Raw genomic sequence first — 17,648 nt, 5'->3', positions numbered from 1 at the left:
ATAAGTTTTATTAAAATCTATTCACTCTTTTAATATAAAAAATATTCACCGAAACTATTCAAAGAAATTGCAAAGATGCACAATTTACAGCATTGCATTCTCTGACATTTTCTGAACTTCACATGCTAAATTTATAACTCGATATGGTATTCTACACGTAGACAAAAGAATGTACTTTAATTTAATACAAGTTTCATTAAAATCTATTCATTTTTAGTATAAAAAATATTTACCAAAACTTTTCAAAGAATTTGCAAAGATGCACAATTTACAGCATTGCATTCTCTGACATTTTCTAAACTTTACATGCTAAATTTATAACTCGATATGGTGTTCTACGCGCAGACAAAAGAGTGTACTTTAATTTAATATAAGTTTTATTAAAATCTATTCACTTTTAGTATAAAAATATTAACCAAAACTTTTCAAAGAAATTACAAAGTTGTACAATTTACAGCATTGCAATCTCTGATATTTCTTTGAAATGGTTGCGTATAGTAGTGCTTTTTGTGCCTGTCCTGAGGATGTATTCTTTTCAACGTTGTTTAAATAGTAATTTGATATTCTATAGGATATCAAAGTATTATGATCAATGCCTAGGAAAAACTCTCTAAAAAGTCTTATTTCCAACTTCGTCTGAAGGCGTTTTGCATTCATAGTAATGCCGAGGAATTACTAGTAATGACTGATTTCCGGCTTTGACGGTAACATATACATATATAATCATAAACTCTTCGTAAGTTATCATCGATAGGTATCGTAACATTTGATAAGCTTAGGAAAGTAAGAGAGTATAAAAGAAAATTGAGAAGAGGGGTAGTTATAAAGAGAGAGAGAGAAAGAGAGAGAGGGAGGGAGAAGAAGAGGGAGAGGGATGTTACGTGAGGAAGGACGGGAGGCTCCAGCAGCCAAGCAACAAGTGTTTGCCTGATATCGCTGCTATCAGTGCCGTGTGGTTCGATGGTGGGGGTAGCTTGTAGGCGGTACACTCCGCCTACCGGGGGTGGAGTGTGTATGTTAAGCCCCTGGTGTATCGTCCCCATCATCGTCTTTCTCTCTCTCTTTCTCTATCTCTTTCTCTCTCTCGTCAGCTAGCTCTTCCCGTATCCGGGCATCAACGCGAGCCAAGCCGAGCCGAACCGAGCTCGTGAGAACATCCCTCGAAAATGTCCCTCTTGCAATAATCCCCAGGGAAAGCGGATGAAAAGCCGAGAGAAACGACGTGTCTTGCCAAACCATAACCAAAAAGGGGGATGCGAGTGAAGAGTAGTGTATATGGTCAAACACCATCATCAATTTTTCCCTTTTATTTTTTTTCTTTCTTTTTTATTTCCGTTAATATCAACGGGAGAGTTATTTCGCGTACGCGTTTTCCAAATATTCGATGAGTGAATGATTCTTTTTAAAGTTGTTAATTTTGATGAGTGTTTATTTTTTCTTTTGTTTTTTTTGAGAGCGGGGGTGGGGGGAAATTTCATTCAACGTAGTTGTTAGTGTTTGAGTATATAATATGTTATTCCGGGAGATACTATTCGTACGAAAGAATTTATTAATCATTTATGTTTTTTTTCAAAGTTACATTTTGAAAAGGATATGACAGGTAATGGTTCGTGACGTATATAGTTAAAGTATTTTACTTCCGCGACAAAAGAGAGTTACTATTATTAATGTTATAGACGTCAACGGCGATCGTTCAGGTACTGTTATTATGGTAATGAGGAATATTGGCGGTACGGAGGCAATTACGGATGCGAATGCTTGGGCGTGACGTAATAACGTGAATGATTAAGTGCTCTCACATTACCGTAAACGATATTGTATGGATTACGAGCTATTATATGAGGACCTATATCATGAGTCCGGTTTCTATCGGACGACCGAACAACCATTTGCCCAAAACAGATCGACCATCCCTATAATCATTTGTCGGTATGAAGGTTTATACCATCCTGAACGCGAATGTGTCACCTCTTATAACTTAAACGATTACTTCCATTTTGAATAGCTTCGATTAGATGGAAAAATGTTTTTCCCGCTTTTTCGAAATGATTATGCTAATGAAATCGATTAATGTAAAATTGAACAGGTGCATTAAACGTATATTGAAAAATTGATTTGATCATTATGATCGTTGAAAAGGTATCCGTTTATCTGAACCAATTTATACTACGTTACAACATTTGATTTTAATACAATGTCCGTGATAGCGAATATAAAGTATCAATGATGAAACGTAAAATGAAAGACGTTGATTTTCCGGAAGATGTACAAAGAATTTGGCAAAGCCAAAGGTATGCATTCTCTTTGTCTCTGTCTCACTCTCTCTCTCTCTCTCTCTCTCTCTCTTTTGAATAGTACTATACGATCTTTCAACATCAGTAGGACAGTAACACCGAAAGCTCGGAAAACACGCCGAGCTTTAATAGAGACACCAGAAGAGCAGCTTTCACGTAGTATGTATGTGTGTGTGTGTAGAAACGGTATTAGTGAAGCTTGTCAGATAGCTACAAAGCGAGACAGAATGAGAACGAGAGCAAGAGAGAAATAGAGAGAGAGAGAGAGAGAGAGAGAGAGACAGGGATTGTATATATAAACATATATACATACATAGGTGTGTAGAGAAAACGAAGAGATCGTAGGCGCAATGGTATTCCATAGTATATAATGGTGTGCGCAGATAGGGTGTGTGTGTGATGGTAGACGGTACACGCAATGCCAGGACGGCAGGATGCATAGATCATGGCGGATGACGCATGGTTGCATTCGGCGCACGAGGTGGTTGAGGGGGATGGAAATGTACGGATGAAGGATGGGAAACGGCCAGGGCAGCGAGCCCGTGATAGGGTGTACTCACCCACACCCCAGTAAGCTTTGCTAAGGTCCGAGAATGAGAGAAGCTGAATAAGAGAGAGAAGCTGTTTGAGCAGGGAGTGGACACACTCAGAAGTGGTGGATGAGATGGAGAGAGAAGGAGATAGAGAAAGAGAAGAAGAGAAGAGAAGAGAATGGAGGAAGGACAGGATGGTCAGGAAAAGGGTGGGCATTTTGGAATGTCACGGGAGACCGCGACTCCTCCAGGGCGACCGTGAGAGACCCAAGCGACGTCCTTTTCTCTAGAGCATGACCTGCCCACTCGCCGATATTACGCTCCTGGCGTTTCTCTCTACCCTTATACTATCTTCTCCTATCTCGCATGGAAATGCGGCTATATTCAAACCACCACCACCACCACCACGTTGCTGCTGCTACTGCTGCTGCTGTTATTTTTCTTCGTTACCAAGGAAAACTTCTCCTTTGCCATTGTTAACTAACTATTATAATATATTATTTTTTCATTTTTTATTTTTTTTATATATATAATTAGATCTGATAAGAAACAATCCAATAAAATTCTAAACGTTGCATGTTCTATTTATCAGTTGTGATCCAAGTTTAACAAAACTACGTTGGAAATATTAATCCGTAAGAAAAACTAAACTGTTTATATAGACACACCATATACGTTTCGGATTCTAACTCTATTCTATTTCCCAAAAAGCTCACCCTCCTCATCCTCCTCCTACTATCTACTTCTCTTGGGTGCAGTAAATGGTGTATTCGTAGGGTGGTTTTGATATTGGTGATAGTGTTGGCGACGGTAGGTGGTGGTGGTGGTGGTGGTGGTGGTGGAACTAGCTAAGCTGTAAATTTGCCGTATAACCATTTCGGGGTGGCTCTCTGCTGGTCGAGTAGGCCAGCTTCGTTCTCTTCCTCTCTCGCCCTCTCATCCTCTCACCCTCTCTCTGTTCGTTCACGTCCTCTCGTACTGTAGAGTTTTGGGGTGGATAGAGAAGGTCGGGACTGGAAGAGGACGATGGAAAGGGGACAGGGGACAGGGAGGGAATGGAAGCAAGAGACGGGGGTCGTAGAAGCATTCATAGCAGAGACCAGAGGGTGGCTTCGGTGGAATGCGTCCCGTTTAATATCGCGGAACATTATATATCGCCTCCCTTGTCCCTATGTTGGACCGTACCGCACGGCATAACACGTACAAGCGTACGAGAACGGGGCACCATGCGCTCGCGCATTCGCCTACATAACCCATACACACACACATGCTCGCGTACACACGTACATTCTATTCTAACTTATATCTACCTCTATGCGAATCTACCGGTTCTCGTTGGTGGATTCTCTTGTGCGTGAACGACACGAATACTACTACTACTATTACCTTTTCCTAATACTATCATACTATCGTCCTGTCTCTCTTCGTCTTACACTTTATATATTATATCCTTGCTTGCTTGCTTGCTTGCTTGCTAGCAAGCTAGCTAGCTTGCTTTTGTCCACTAAATGTTTAGAAATGAAAATTCGAAAATATGCATTTTCTATTAAAATATTTCATTAATTTACCGGCATGTGCAATATTTTTGATATTAATTTTTGCGAAAATTTTCATTCTATCCGATTGAGTTAAATTGAATATTGTAATAGTTTATATAATTAAATTGTAATAATAATCGTACGCGTGCGGATATAATACGTATATTTTCTATTAATAATTCCGACATTATTAATTATTGATCGATTAAAATCTATTACCAGTTAAAGTATTTTTATACTTTATTCACGTTGCTACCACAAAAGATCTCTTTGTTCTTAGTTTAACTCGTCAACCGGAAGTCGAGTTAAGATTGATATTTCTGAAAGGTCATAGACGAGAAAAAAAGGGATCAGAAAGAATTGCATTTGTATGCATTTATGCGAAATCAATTTCCGTCTACGACGTCGACGTAGAGTAGCTCGTTACGAGAAATCGTTCATCGTGCGCGGTACTCTCCTTTTATTTTTCTTTTTTTTTTTCTTCTTTCATTCTTTATTTATATCTCTCTTCTTCTTCTTCTTCTTCTTCTTCTTCCTCCTTCTTCTTCTCTTCGAAGTATGTACCCATTCATCTTTGTAATATCTTTGCCAATTCATCGTACGTTTTTCTTACCGATGATCTCGCATCTCGATTTCATGCCACAATGATCTCTCTACCCGTCGCCAGTTTTATGCTCGAGTGACCTTCGAGATTTTTTTTTGTTTCTCTATATTTCCTTGATTTCATTCTTTTTTTTTTGTTTTTTTTTTTTTTTGTTTTTTTTTAAAATAAGAACGACTAATACACGCGCGATCTAGTGACATAAAAATATTTCATTTTACGACGTATCACTTTCTTTTATTTTACGCATACACACCCTTATGCATACTTAAATACACGCGCACATTTATACATTTTCTCGTCTATTTGTTTGTTTTTTTTTTTTTTTACGTATGCATAAGAGAGAACCTAGAAATAAATAAGTAAAGATTTAATCTAAGGTAAGTAAAATCGTTAAAATCCAAATCCGTCGTGATCGTCGTCGAACGATTTGCGAGCGCAAAGCACGCCGAGTGTTTTACTTTCTCGACGCTTTGGATAAACCTCGATAATAAACCGGATCTTAACGGGTCGTGAAAGTAACGATTAAAATTCTTAATGGCTCGCATAAAAGTCACTAAAGGGTGGGGTGAAGGGGCGAATGGGGGGAAGGAGAGGGATGACGTAGGTAGCAACAGCTTCACCGAGTACTCTTATCGGTAGGGATGCTTACAAGAAGAACCTTTTTTTCCATAACATTAATGTTGAACGTTACTACTTCGAAGATCGATGGATTCGTGGTAATAAAAAATTATTTAACATAATATTTTTCTATTATTCCACGTGTTTTTATCTTAGATTTATCATAAGATCGTTAGATTAACGTTCAGAATTGAAAATGGTATTTAATTACGAATTTAAAATTTGAAACGTGAATTATTTATTTCTTCCAAATATATCCAAATAATAATAATCGTCGTTGTCGTCATTATTATTCATGTGATTATTATTGTTGATGTTTAACGAGACGAATAAATTCGCTTGCATCGATAAACGAATCCGAAGAAAAAGAATATACGAGGGGGATGGAGGAAAGATGATTATTGAAATTTGTTTTCATCGATTTGTATACGTATAATACGTGTGTGTATCTGTGTGTTTTCGCAATTTCGAATTACGAAGCGTGAAATCGCGATTTAACAAAAAAAAAACAAACAAAATAAGCTTATTAAGCATTCATACATCCGTAATATAAACTGGAGTATTTAGCACATTGTTTTCTTTTTCTACACACTCCGATATTTTTCTCGGTGGTGCAACCGAGGAAAAGATCATATGTAAAAAAAAAAAAAAAAAAAAAAAGAAGATAAAGTGAGAATAAATTCTCTAAGTACGTACATATAATATATGCATTCTTATATAATATTTTATCTAATTGATCGAAGAAAGAAAATATAATATAACATAATATATACATATATATAGTATATAATATATGTATTAGGTTGCGTCAGGGTTTCTAAGCCTCAAAATTAATAAAAAATTAAATAACTCAAAAATACAATTAACATTGTTTTGTAGAGCAGAAAGAATTCTATCGAATGAACACTTACCCGTTGCCAAACAGCAAACAAATCGTTGTAAAATAAAATTAATTATAAAACGGTATGAACTTATTCTACAACCTAATATATATATATATCAACTAATTGACAAATCAACGTCGAAATCTGAAGACGAGAGACTGGGGCGACATTATTGGGTCTGAGCTTGCGTGTAAATACATAGCACGAAGTCATCGCGACTGGCATCGCGTCAGAACTTAGGGGCTTGATACTGCAAGAAAAGGGAAGAGAAAGATAGACCGAGATAGATAGATAAAGAGAGACAGAATGTGACGATAGTAGTATTAGTATTAGTAGTAGTAGTAGTAGTAGTAGTAGTAGTAGAAGAGGACGTCGGTTCAGCTGCATTAATTAAACTAGCGGAGGACAATGAGCCTGTCTGCCGGCTCGCTTGCCTCGCTGTGTAATTCACGCCTCTCATGGGAGAAGCGCCCTTCGACTTTGCTTTCCAGTTTGAACCTTCCTGCGGCCTTAATTACCCACGCCCTTTCCTCGTCTCTCTTTCTCTTTCTCTCTCTCTCTTCTTCTTCTTCTTCTTCTCTCTCACCCTCATCATCATCTATCTATCTATCTATCTATCTATCTAGCTAGCTAGCTATCTAGCTATCTCTCTTTCACTCTTACGTTCTCCTCTTACTCCCCTAACCCCCCTCTCTTTATCTTTCTCTTGCTCTTCCTTCCTTCCTTCCTTTGCCGTACAAGTACGCGGCACGATTATTAGGTTATCGATTATACTCCTCAGGGGTAAATCGTCCTGAAACTGCTCGAGATAGCTATGTATTGTATATATGTATATATATAGCTATTATTAATCTACTACTGTCTAACGAAAAAAAAAATCTTCTGTGATATTATTTTAAAATATTCTACTTATATCTTTTTATCATCGAATTGTGGATCGCATTAACAATCCGATTACTACGATCAACTTTTTCCTTATATCTTTATTTTGAAATCGAGTATATCGATCGATGCATCTTAATTGCATATTTTTTATCGGGTCGTGTCAAAAAAAAAAGAAAAAAGAGTAAAGAAAAGAAATAAATAAATAAATGAATTATTTTATATACGATATAATTATATCCCATATAACACAGAGAAGTTTGTTGATAATTATCGAGAAGATGATGATAGCAGAACGTTATTTCGTAGTTGTTTCAGATCTTCCTCTTTCTCGACTCATCATAGAAGCTTTCTCTCTATCTATCTCTCTCTTTCTCTATCTCTGACTGCTCGGTAAAGTCAGGCGAACGTTCGCAAATTGAAGACGCTAATTTACACACGGTTTCGCACTCAGGGGGTTCGGGTAAGCTTGCACTAGCTAGCTAGCTGTAGCAAGCGAAGCCACGTCGTCGTGGTGGTCTCTCTTGCTTGCTACCACCATGCACTTCCTGGCTACTTGCTTATAGTACGAGCCCTCTTCCTAGCTTACCGTTGCTGCTATTGCTGCTTCTACTGCTACTGCTGCTTCTACTGCTACTACTGCTACTACTGCTGCTACTGCTACTGCTACTGCTGCTGCTTATTAACTCGCGCGAGTTTGCCAGGCAAGCTTCAACGGCTAACAAGGTAAACAATGTTTGGCAATTATCTCGGTTAAATGATCCTCTGGAGATACGGCTGCCGTATTCAGAAGCAAGTAACGGAGCAACGGTAGCACTACCGTCAGAGGGAGATAGAAAGGGAGAGAGAGAGAGAGAGAGAGAGANAGTAGTAGTAGTAGTAGTAGTAGTTGGTTGGAGAAAAAGCTCAGCACTTCCTTACGCTTTCATTTCCCTGCTCTCATCAGTGCATCCGACGATGGCGGCGAGTGTGGCGAGGGGGGAGAGGGAGGAAAGAAGAAACTTCGCGAGTTGATGGGGGGCCTGTTCATCATTCGTGAATAGTGGATATGCATGACAGTAATTAATTTCCGTCGCCTTGTTTTAAAGTGTGTGAAGTGAAAAAGAAAATGAGATTGAGAGTGAGAGAGAGAGAGAGAAATAGTTAGTTGGTCGGATGAAGAAGAAGAAGGGAAAAGAAAAAAAAAAAAGTCGACGATTTTTTTAAACGACATTCTTTTATCTTCACTTATATTTTCTTTTAAACGTGAATGGGAACGCGAGTCGAATGAGGATAACGGGTTAATTAGTAGGATGGAAAAGAAAATGGCTTTGTGACGTGTATAATAATTCTGTATGATAGCGTATTACTTTTTATTTTTGTTATTTCAAATGACGCGTTAGAGTCGAATACGATGAATATGTTTTTGTTTTTCTTTTTAATCATTTTACGGTCAGTAACTAAAATATATTCGAACACTGAGTAATGTAATTTAATTGAAGGAAACAACAAAATATTAAATATAACCTGAATAAAACCTGAAGGGAGGAATACAATAAAAAATCCTAGACAAGATTTAGACGAAATCGTGAAAAAAATATTGGTAGAATAATCTATAGAATGTTCGCAATAATACATTGATCATAAGAACACATATATATATTACGTATAATATATGTATAATAAAAAAATATGTGTAGGAAGAAAAGTGAATAAGTAAAGTTAGAAGAGTTGGCTGTTACGAATACTCGAAAGGGCGAGAAAGCATAAGAAAGCAAAAGGTCGACGAGTACGTGATTTTAAATGTGAATATACGCGAGGAGAAAAAGAACAAGAAAAAGAAAAAGGGAAAGAGTAATAGAAAGAATAAAGAAAAAACAGAGATGATGGGGGTGGAGTGCAGGGTGCGGGGTGCGAGATAGAAGGTGGTAAGGGAGAGAGAGAGAGAAAAAAAAAGCTTGTGAAAAGCGTTAGTACGGAGGCTTTTTCGAGAGTACTCCTTCACTTTTCGCGAGAAAATTTTCCAGCGTGTTTAACATTTGGGTAGGTCGTAACCGATTCACGGTGCTACGCGGAAAAAATAACTTCTAGTATTTCAAACGAATGATAACGAAGAAAAGAGACGAAATGTAGAAATAGAAACAGTCGAAATGAGATTGAAACAGAAGTATATATCGTTTTTTGAGTACCACCACCAACACTACCATCAACGTTTACGTGCTTTTTCCTCATTTATTCCTCAAGACTATCCTACTCCCCCACCCACGCACACACCCTCATTTCATCATCCTAACCCTCTTCAGTAGATCTTTCTATAACGTATAAAACTTTATCGCTAGTATATCTTTCTTCTATTTTGTCCCGTTTTAATTGCAATTTTTGCGAGAAAAAGATAAGACTTATGATGAGACACGAGCAACAACTTACTACGCGACTATGACGAGGATGAGGATGAGGATGAGAACGAGGACGAGGATGGCAAGGACATGCTCTTCAATTAGCGACGAAGCGAGTAAAAGCCGAATAAGGGTTCGTCCGAGAAAATAGAAAGATAAGGAAAAAGAAAGAAAAAGAAAAAAAAGATTCGTTGGTTCATTTTTTTTTTCTTTATTTTTATCTTTCTTGCACTTTTATTACTCGAACCCCTTCTTCTTCTTCTTCTTCCTAAAGATTGCAACAACATCCGTAATGACGAGAACACGAAACTTTTGTCGGATAACTACGTTGGTTTAACGTTGAAAAAGAAAATAGTAATTTAAAAAAATAAGAGAAGCATCCTCCCCCCAGCCCCGTTTGAAAAAAAGAAATCTTTCCAAGAACACGCAATTAGAAAAGAATTAGTAAACTATCTAAAAATCGCGTTAAACGTCTAGGCAGTAATTAAATACACATTCAAAGAGTATAAAAAAAGAAAAAAAGGATACGTTTGGCCTTAGAACGAATTAGATCTACGTAGAAATTATTTCATCTACTCGTTTATTGGTACAACGACAAAAATGACTACCACCTTTGACCCCCTCTCAGTCCCCTTTTTTCAACTCTTACGATATCCACTTACTTCCCTTAAACTCTTTTCCTTTCCTCTCCCCTCTTTGCAACCCCGTTCTATGTTTCTTCTCTCTTTCTCACCGAAATGTATCATCTTTCCTTTCATCTACACGCTCGATGAATAAAGTTTGAAGTAGGTGTTTTTCAAATGAATGAAAAGATTCGCGAGGTGTAACGCGTGGATTAATTAGCGCGACGCTTTCTTACCACGTCGTCCTCCTCGTTGATTTTATCGTTTGTGCTTCCTTTTTTTTCGCCTCCGGTCTTTATCCCTCCCTCCCTCCCTCCTCTCGTTTCATCCCGTATCTCTATCATTTACGCTTGAATCCGAGCACGATGCTCGTTTAACAGTGTAAAACGCGATGTACTTTACGGTACTCGAAAAATAGTCCGGGGACCTCGCTTCGAGCAAAATTGCATGAAGAAAGAAAGAAAGAAAGAAAGAATGAAAGAAAGAAATAATAAATAAAGGATGAAAAAATAAAAAAGAATGAAAATAATGAAAACGTGTTCTATCTCACTCTCTAACTCTCTTTTTCTCTCTTGGTAACTCGTTTTGAGCGGATACTCTCTTCTCGGTACCAACGTAATTCCTAAACGCGCTGCCTGCCCCTACCCCTTCGCCCCCCCTCCATGGCCCCTTCACTCCCCACTCCCCACATCTGCTCGTAATTAAATCGTCGAGATAACTTGCCGCTTAACGAAGCACGTCATTTCGTTTCTACGAGCCCGTTGTCGGTCGCGCGCCATAATTATTTGTAAATTAATTTCGCAAACGGTTTGTGCGCGAGGTGTGCTTAGAAGCAACGAAGCTTTTCCGTGTATGTATGTATGTATATATATATATATGCATAAAGTTTTTTTATTCGTTTGTTTTCGTTCCTTTTTATCTAGGTTCGTTTTTCTTTTTTGTTCTTTTTTTTTTTTTTTCCAATAGAAATATTTTTCTCTTATTAGTTTAAAACAATATTTAAAATAACGTTACTCTCTCTCTCTCTCTCTCACTCTTTTCTTTTTTTTCTTTCTTTATACCTATTTGTCGTCTACTTCATCTTCTTCATCTTCATCTTCTTCTTCTTCTTCTACTTATTCTTCTTCTTATTTTCTAAAATAAACTCGAAATATGTACATAAAATCGGCCGCACAACTACTTCGTACATTGTCGCTCGCAATTAGAGGGATTAATTTACATACTGCTGAATTAACCGTTCGGTCATGAATTATTCAAAGGTTATGCTAATGGCTCGACTCTGAATTGAAGTCAATAATTGAATACTTCTCGAGAATATAAGGAAAGAGAGAGAAAGAGAGAGAAAAGAGATAGTACCGCCACCACCACCATCGCCACCCTGGTTGCTGCTTTCGCGAATCGGGGTGTGTGGGGGGTGGAAAGGGGAGGGGGAGGGGGTGGTTGGGAAGAGCATTGGACGCTATTAAGTTTCATGGAAAACGAGAGGGAATCGTTTATGCTTAACCACGAGAATTACTTCATCACTATATATGAGAGAAAGTATATTTTCTATACGAATTTTTGATAAGAAACAATAAGTCATAGGTTCTAAAACAATAAATAAGAGCTTGTAACGTATGTAGAAATTAATTTCGCGATATATAATATGTGAAGGAGAGAAAAGTCGAGAAGAAAATTCCATTTTCGTTTTTACTTATTTTCTCTTAAACAGTTATAGTATAATATATATTAAATGCATTAGAATGTGTGTGAGAATATTCATATCAGAGATTATATAATAGCAATTAATTTTGCAACAATCTGATATGTGAAATAGAAATAATATAATATTAATATTACGTATATTTATAATAATTCTCAATGAGAGGTTACTTGGCATGTTCGTATAATGTAAACGTAATGTTAAAAATATAAGTATGATTTAAAACAATTGATTGGATAAATCAATATCTCAATAAATTACTTATCTCCTATATATTAAATAAACAAAAGAAAATCATTATATAAAATTAAAAGAAAAAAAAGAAGAAGAAAAAGAATAAGAGGTCGATCACCGGGAAAGATTTTTTTCAAGGAAGAGACAACAAAAGAAGTTAGGTGGGGGTGTGACATAACATCCGATCGATCGATCGATCGATCGATCGATTTCCATCGAAACGAGATCGATCCTACCCAGCTTCTTTATTACTCGATCTGCTAAAAGAACAGCTGATCAACTGTTAAGACAACAAACACAACTTGCCACATAGTATACGTATATTATACTTACACACATGATATAATATATACTATACACGTACACCAACAGACAGGTATCTTATATTTTCATCTTTGTCACTTCTCGCGATCCGCGTATGAAGAAACATAATCCTTCTACTCAAATATCGGTTTACGATGACTCTCTCGACCGCCAAAGGAAAGAGGAAGGAAGAGACAACAAGCTTCTTCTCGAAGCGCAACACCGAAAACCTTCGTTCTACCTTCTTTTTAAAAGCGAATATGTATCATCTACTACTATACGTCGGTGTATGTGTGTGTGTGTCGTCGATCAACCGTGAAACGTTCTTCGTCTTCCTCGCTTATGCGAGCGTCGTTCTGCACGAGAAGAGACAACGCAACTGGTTCCCTCTCGCCCCTTCCTTTTTTTATATATTTTTTTCTTTTTTATTTTACACACCACCACCAGCACCCTCCTTCCTTGTTCTTCTTTCTTCCTCTTAAAGATTCGTTCCACTTCTGTTGTGTCTCGTCGTAAGAATAAAAAGGGAAAAATATTACCGACGAATGGCATTGGTCGTTGACGCTAAGATTCGCCAAAAGAAAAAGAAAAAACGACAATAAGAAAAAATAACATCGATAGGATTAATTTTCCAAGAAAAGGAAATATTATCGGATAAGATCCATGATTTAATACATGAGAAACATGGAAATAGTTGTTAGATGTCCAAGCATCGTTAGATCGTCTTGAAGCATCTTCGTGGAAGGCAAAGTGCATGCCACGTCATCAATATCGTCCTAAACACAATTGCGAAGGAGGAAGAGGATTAGGCAGGCAGGTAGGTAGGTAGGTAGGTAGGTAGGTAGGTAGATAGTAGGAGGATGAGGATGAGGGTTGCTGCTTCTCTCTCTCTCTCTCTCTCTCTCTCTTCCTACCTCCCTCTATCTCGCTCACTCATTCTCCCTTTCTCTCTCTCTCTCTCTCTCTCTCTCTCCCTTTCTATCTCCCTCTGACGGTAGTGCTACCGTTGCTCCGTTACTTGCTTCTGAATACGGCAGCCGTATCTCCAGAGGATCATTTAACCGAGATAATTGCCAAACATTGTTTACCTTGTTAGCCGTTGAAGCTTGCCTGGCAAACTCGCGCGAGTTAATAAGCAGCAGCAGTAGCAGTAGCAGTAGCAGCAGTAGTAGCAGTAGTAGCAGTAGAAGCAGCAGTAGCAGTAGAAGCAGCAATAGCAGCAACGGTAAGCTAGGAAGAGGGCTCGTACTATAAGCAAGTAGCCAGGAAGTGCATGGTGGTAGCAAGCAAGAGAGACCACCACGACGACGTGGCTTCGCTTGCTACAGCTAGCTAGCTAGTGCAAGCTTACCCGAACCCCCTGAGTGCGAAACCGTGTGTAAATTAGCGTCTTCAATTTGCGAACGTTCGCCTGACTTTACCGAGCAGTCAGAGATAGAGAAAGAGAGAGATAGATAGAGAGAAAGCTTCTATGATGAGTCGAGAAAGAGGAAGATCTGAAACAACTACGAAATAACGTTCTGCTATCATCATCTTCTCGATAATTATCAACAAACTTCTCTGTGTTATATGGGATATAATTATATCGTATATAAAATAATTCATTTATTTATTTATTTCTTTTCTTTACTCTTTTTTCTTTTTTTTTTGACACGACCCGATAAAAAATATGCAATTAAGATGCATCGATCGATATACTCGATTTCAAAATAAAGATATAAGGAAAAAGTTGATCGTAGTAATCGGATTGTTAATGCGATCCACAATTCGATGATAAAAAGATATAAGTAGAATATTTTAAAATAATATCACAGAAGATTTTTTTTTTCGTTAGACAGTAGTAGATTAATAATAGCTATATATATACATATATACAATACATAGCTATCTCGAGCAGTTTCAGGACGATTTACCCCTGAGGAGTATAATCGATAACCTAATAATCGTGCCGCGTACTTGTACGGCAAAGGAAGGAAGGAAGGAAGAGCAAGAGAAAGATAAAGAGAGGGGGGTTAGGGGAGTAAGAGGAGAACGTAAGAGTGAAAGAGAGATAGCTAGATAGCTAGCTAGCTAGATAGATAGATAGATAGATAGATAGATGATGATGAGGGTGAGAGAGAAGAAGAAGAAGAAGAAGAGAGAGAGAGAAAGAGAAAGAGAGACGAGGAAAGGGCGTGGGTAATTAAGGCCGCAGGAAGGTTCAAACTGGAAAGCAAAGTCGAAGGGCGCTTCTCCCATGAGAGGCGTGAATTACACAGCGAGGCAAGCGAGCCGGCAGACAGGCTCATTGTCCTCCGCTAGTTTAATTAATGCAGCTGAACCGACGTCCTCTTCTACTACTACTACTACTACTACTACTACTACTAATACTAATACTACTATCGTCACATTCTGTCTCTCTTTATCTATCTATCTCGGTCTATCTTTCTCTTCCCTTTTCTTGCAGTATCAAGCCCCTAAGTTCTGACGCGATGCCAGTCGCGATGACTTCGTGCTATGTATTTACACGCAAGCTCAGACCCAATAATGTCGCCCCAGTCTCTCGTCTTCAGATTTCGACGTTGATTTGTCAATTAGTTGATATATATATATATTAGGTTGTAGAATAAGTTCATACCGTTTTATAATTAATTTTATTTTACAACGATTTGTTTGCTGTTTGGCAACGGGTAAGTGTTCATTCGATAGAATTCTTTCTGCTCTACAAAACAATGTTAATTGTATTTTTGAGTTATTTAATTTTTTATTAATTTTGAGGCTTAGAAACCCTGACGCAACCTAATACATATATTATATACTATATATATGTATATATTATGTTATATTATATTTTCTTTCTTCGATCAATTAGATAAAATATTATATAAGAATGCATATATTATATGTACGTACTTAGAGAATTTATTCTCACTTTATCTTCTTTTTTTTTTTTTTTTTTTTTTTTTAATGATATAATTATGATAATTTAATGTGAACATTTTTCTCGAGTAATTGCAAAAATTGTTAATTGCGCATCTCTATATTTCTTCTAACCCTTTTTTTTTTCTAATTGGATTAATTTAAATAAACTCGTAGTCTCTTTATATGATTATACTTTGTTCGATGTATTATTTTTTACGAGGAGGAAAATCAAATCGATATATTGATGCGTTCATTAACAACGAGGAAAGAAATTGTTGTTTTTCTATTTTTGTTTTAAGTAATTACGAAAAAAATTGTGGAGATTATTATAAAAAAAAAAAAAAAAAGGTATAAATGACATTTCAAATAGGATCGAATAATAAAGATTCTACTCGAAAGTTGAGAACTACGATTGGTAACGCGCATGCCGTTAAAAAAAAAAAGACCGCGTCGGTATCGAATCAAAGTCGTTGCAAGAAGGGAAAAATGAACGAAGTCGAAGTATTAGAAAATTAAGAAAAAGATTGAGAAGAAGTAGAAGAAGAAGGTTCGACAAAAAGATAAACAAAAAAAAAAAAATACCCAGGAATAGAAAAATCTGTAAGCAATGATCCGTAACGCGTTTCTCAATCTTTTCTTGTCCCTATCTATCATTCTCTTTTCTTTTTATCTCGTTGGCCTACTCGCGTTCAAATTCGTATATAAAAACTACCATTTGGAAAGGTAAGAATTAAGAAACGAGAACGAAAATTCGAATTAAAACGAATAAAGGATAAAATCCTTCTTTTTTTCTCTCGTCTTTTCTAACAACAACGTTTCCTCTTCTTCTTCGCTCTTTTTTTTTTTACTATCGACAAAGATCCATTAAAGAAAAAAAAGAAAAGAAAAAAAAATACACGAAAGGAAGAAGAGAAAAAAGAGAAATATAAAGAGAGAGAGAGAGAGAAAGACAGAAGCCCTTTCGGCTTCTTCTTTGCTTCTAACTCTCGTCCCTTCTCAACCCATCGAACGAAAGGATGAATAAAAGAGAGAGAGAGAGAGAAAGACAGAAGCCCTTTCGGCTTCTTCTTTGCTTCTAACTCTCGTCCCTTCTCAACCCATCGAACGAAAGGATGAATAAAAGAGAGAGAGAGAGAGAAAGAGAAAGAGAAAAAGAAGAAGAAGAAGAAGCAGAGGTGGAGACTCGGGGTCAAGGTGCCGCTCTGTTGCCGCTTTTCTTTCTTGGCTCCAGAGTCTCGAGTGGTGGCTGCTGTTGCACCGGCTGCTGATGCTGCTGCTGCTGCTGTAGATGCTTCTGCCTTAACTGCTGCACCATGAAGAAGAGAAGAGAAAAGAAAAGAAAAGAATAGAAAAGAATAGAAGAGAAGAGAGACTAATAATCTTTCCGATACGAACTAACTCTTTATTCTTTCTCTTTATTCTTATCCGGATATGCTCCGATGAAAGTGCCTTCCTACTATGGTGAGAGGACGAAAAGTACTAAAGTTTCTGACTCCCTTTCTTATTATTCTTAGTCTTCTTATTCGATAAGGACAAAGATGCTGATACTAAGATAATAAATTCAACTTTCTTATTAGATCTCTCTCTCTCTCTTTCTCTTTCTTACTATACTATTTCATTGTGTCAAAGTGAAATACGGTAGTTCATTATTACTGACAAATCGACTCTTAACGTTTCTAACCGTTTCTAACCGTTTCTAAATCCAAAACGTTAGAACGTTATACGCCCACTCGCCTAAGTCAAGATTCTTCCTTCCTTCTTTCTCTTTCTCTCTCTCTCTTTCTTACTCTTTCACTTACATTCACTAGAGAGTCTAGAGTCCCGATTCTTAAACGAGGAATTTACGTCAAAGTAAACGCGCTTCTTCCTTTCCCTACTTCACCACCCCCCGACCACCCTTGTTCCACCTTTCGTTCGTTCGTTCGTTCGTTCGTTCCTTCTTAGTCTTACCTTTCTCTTTCTCTCTCTCTCTATATATATATATATATATATATATATATATATATATATCTGTTCTTTGCTTCCTTCCTTCCTTCAGAAGCTACTTCATCGCCGTTTTGTCTCGCGCGCGCACGCACGTCGAACGAATTTCCACGGTAGATTACTAGCGAGGTAGAGAAGAAGGGAGGATATGGGAGGGAAGGAGGAGGAGGAGGA

At 37.4% G+C, this 17,648-nt stretch overlaps 1 protein-coding gene across 5 annotated transcripts in view; it reads right to left on the bottom strand.

Moving 5' to 3' along the window:
* LOC106793907 (protein scalloped) overlaps positions 1-17,648 on the bottom strand; it is a 166,045-nt gene that overhangs the window by 34,362 nt on the left and 114,035 nt on the right. The window lies entirely within an intron of this gene.

This window comes from Polistes canadensis, unplaced genomic scaffold (assembly GCF_001313835.1).
Source record: "Polistes canadensis isolate GaletaPanama2010 unplaced genomic scaffold, ASM131383v1 scaffold_20, whole genome shotgun sequence".
NCBI classification, from domain to species: Eukaryota; Metazoa; Arthropoda; class Insecta; order Hymenoptera; family Vespidae; genus Polistes; species Polistes canadensis.
The sequence above is the reverse complement of the archived record's forward strand: the minus strand, read 5'-3'. Positions and strand labels throughout refer to the sequence as shown.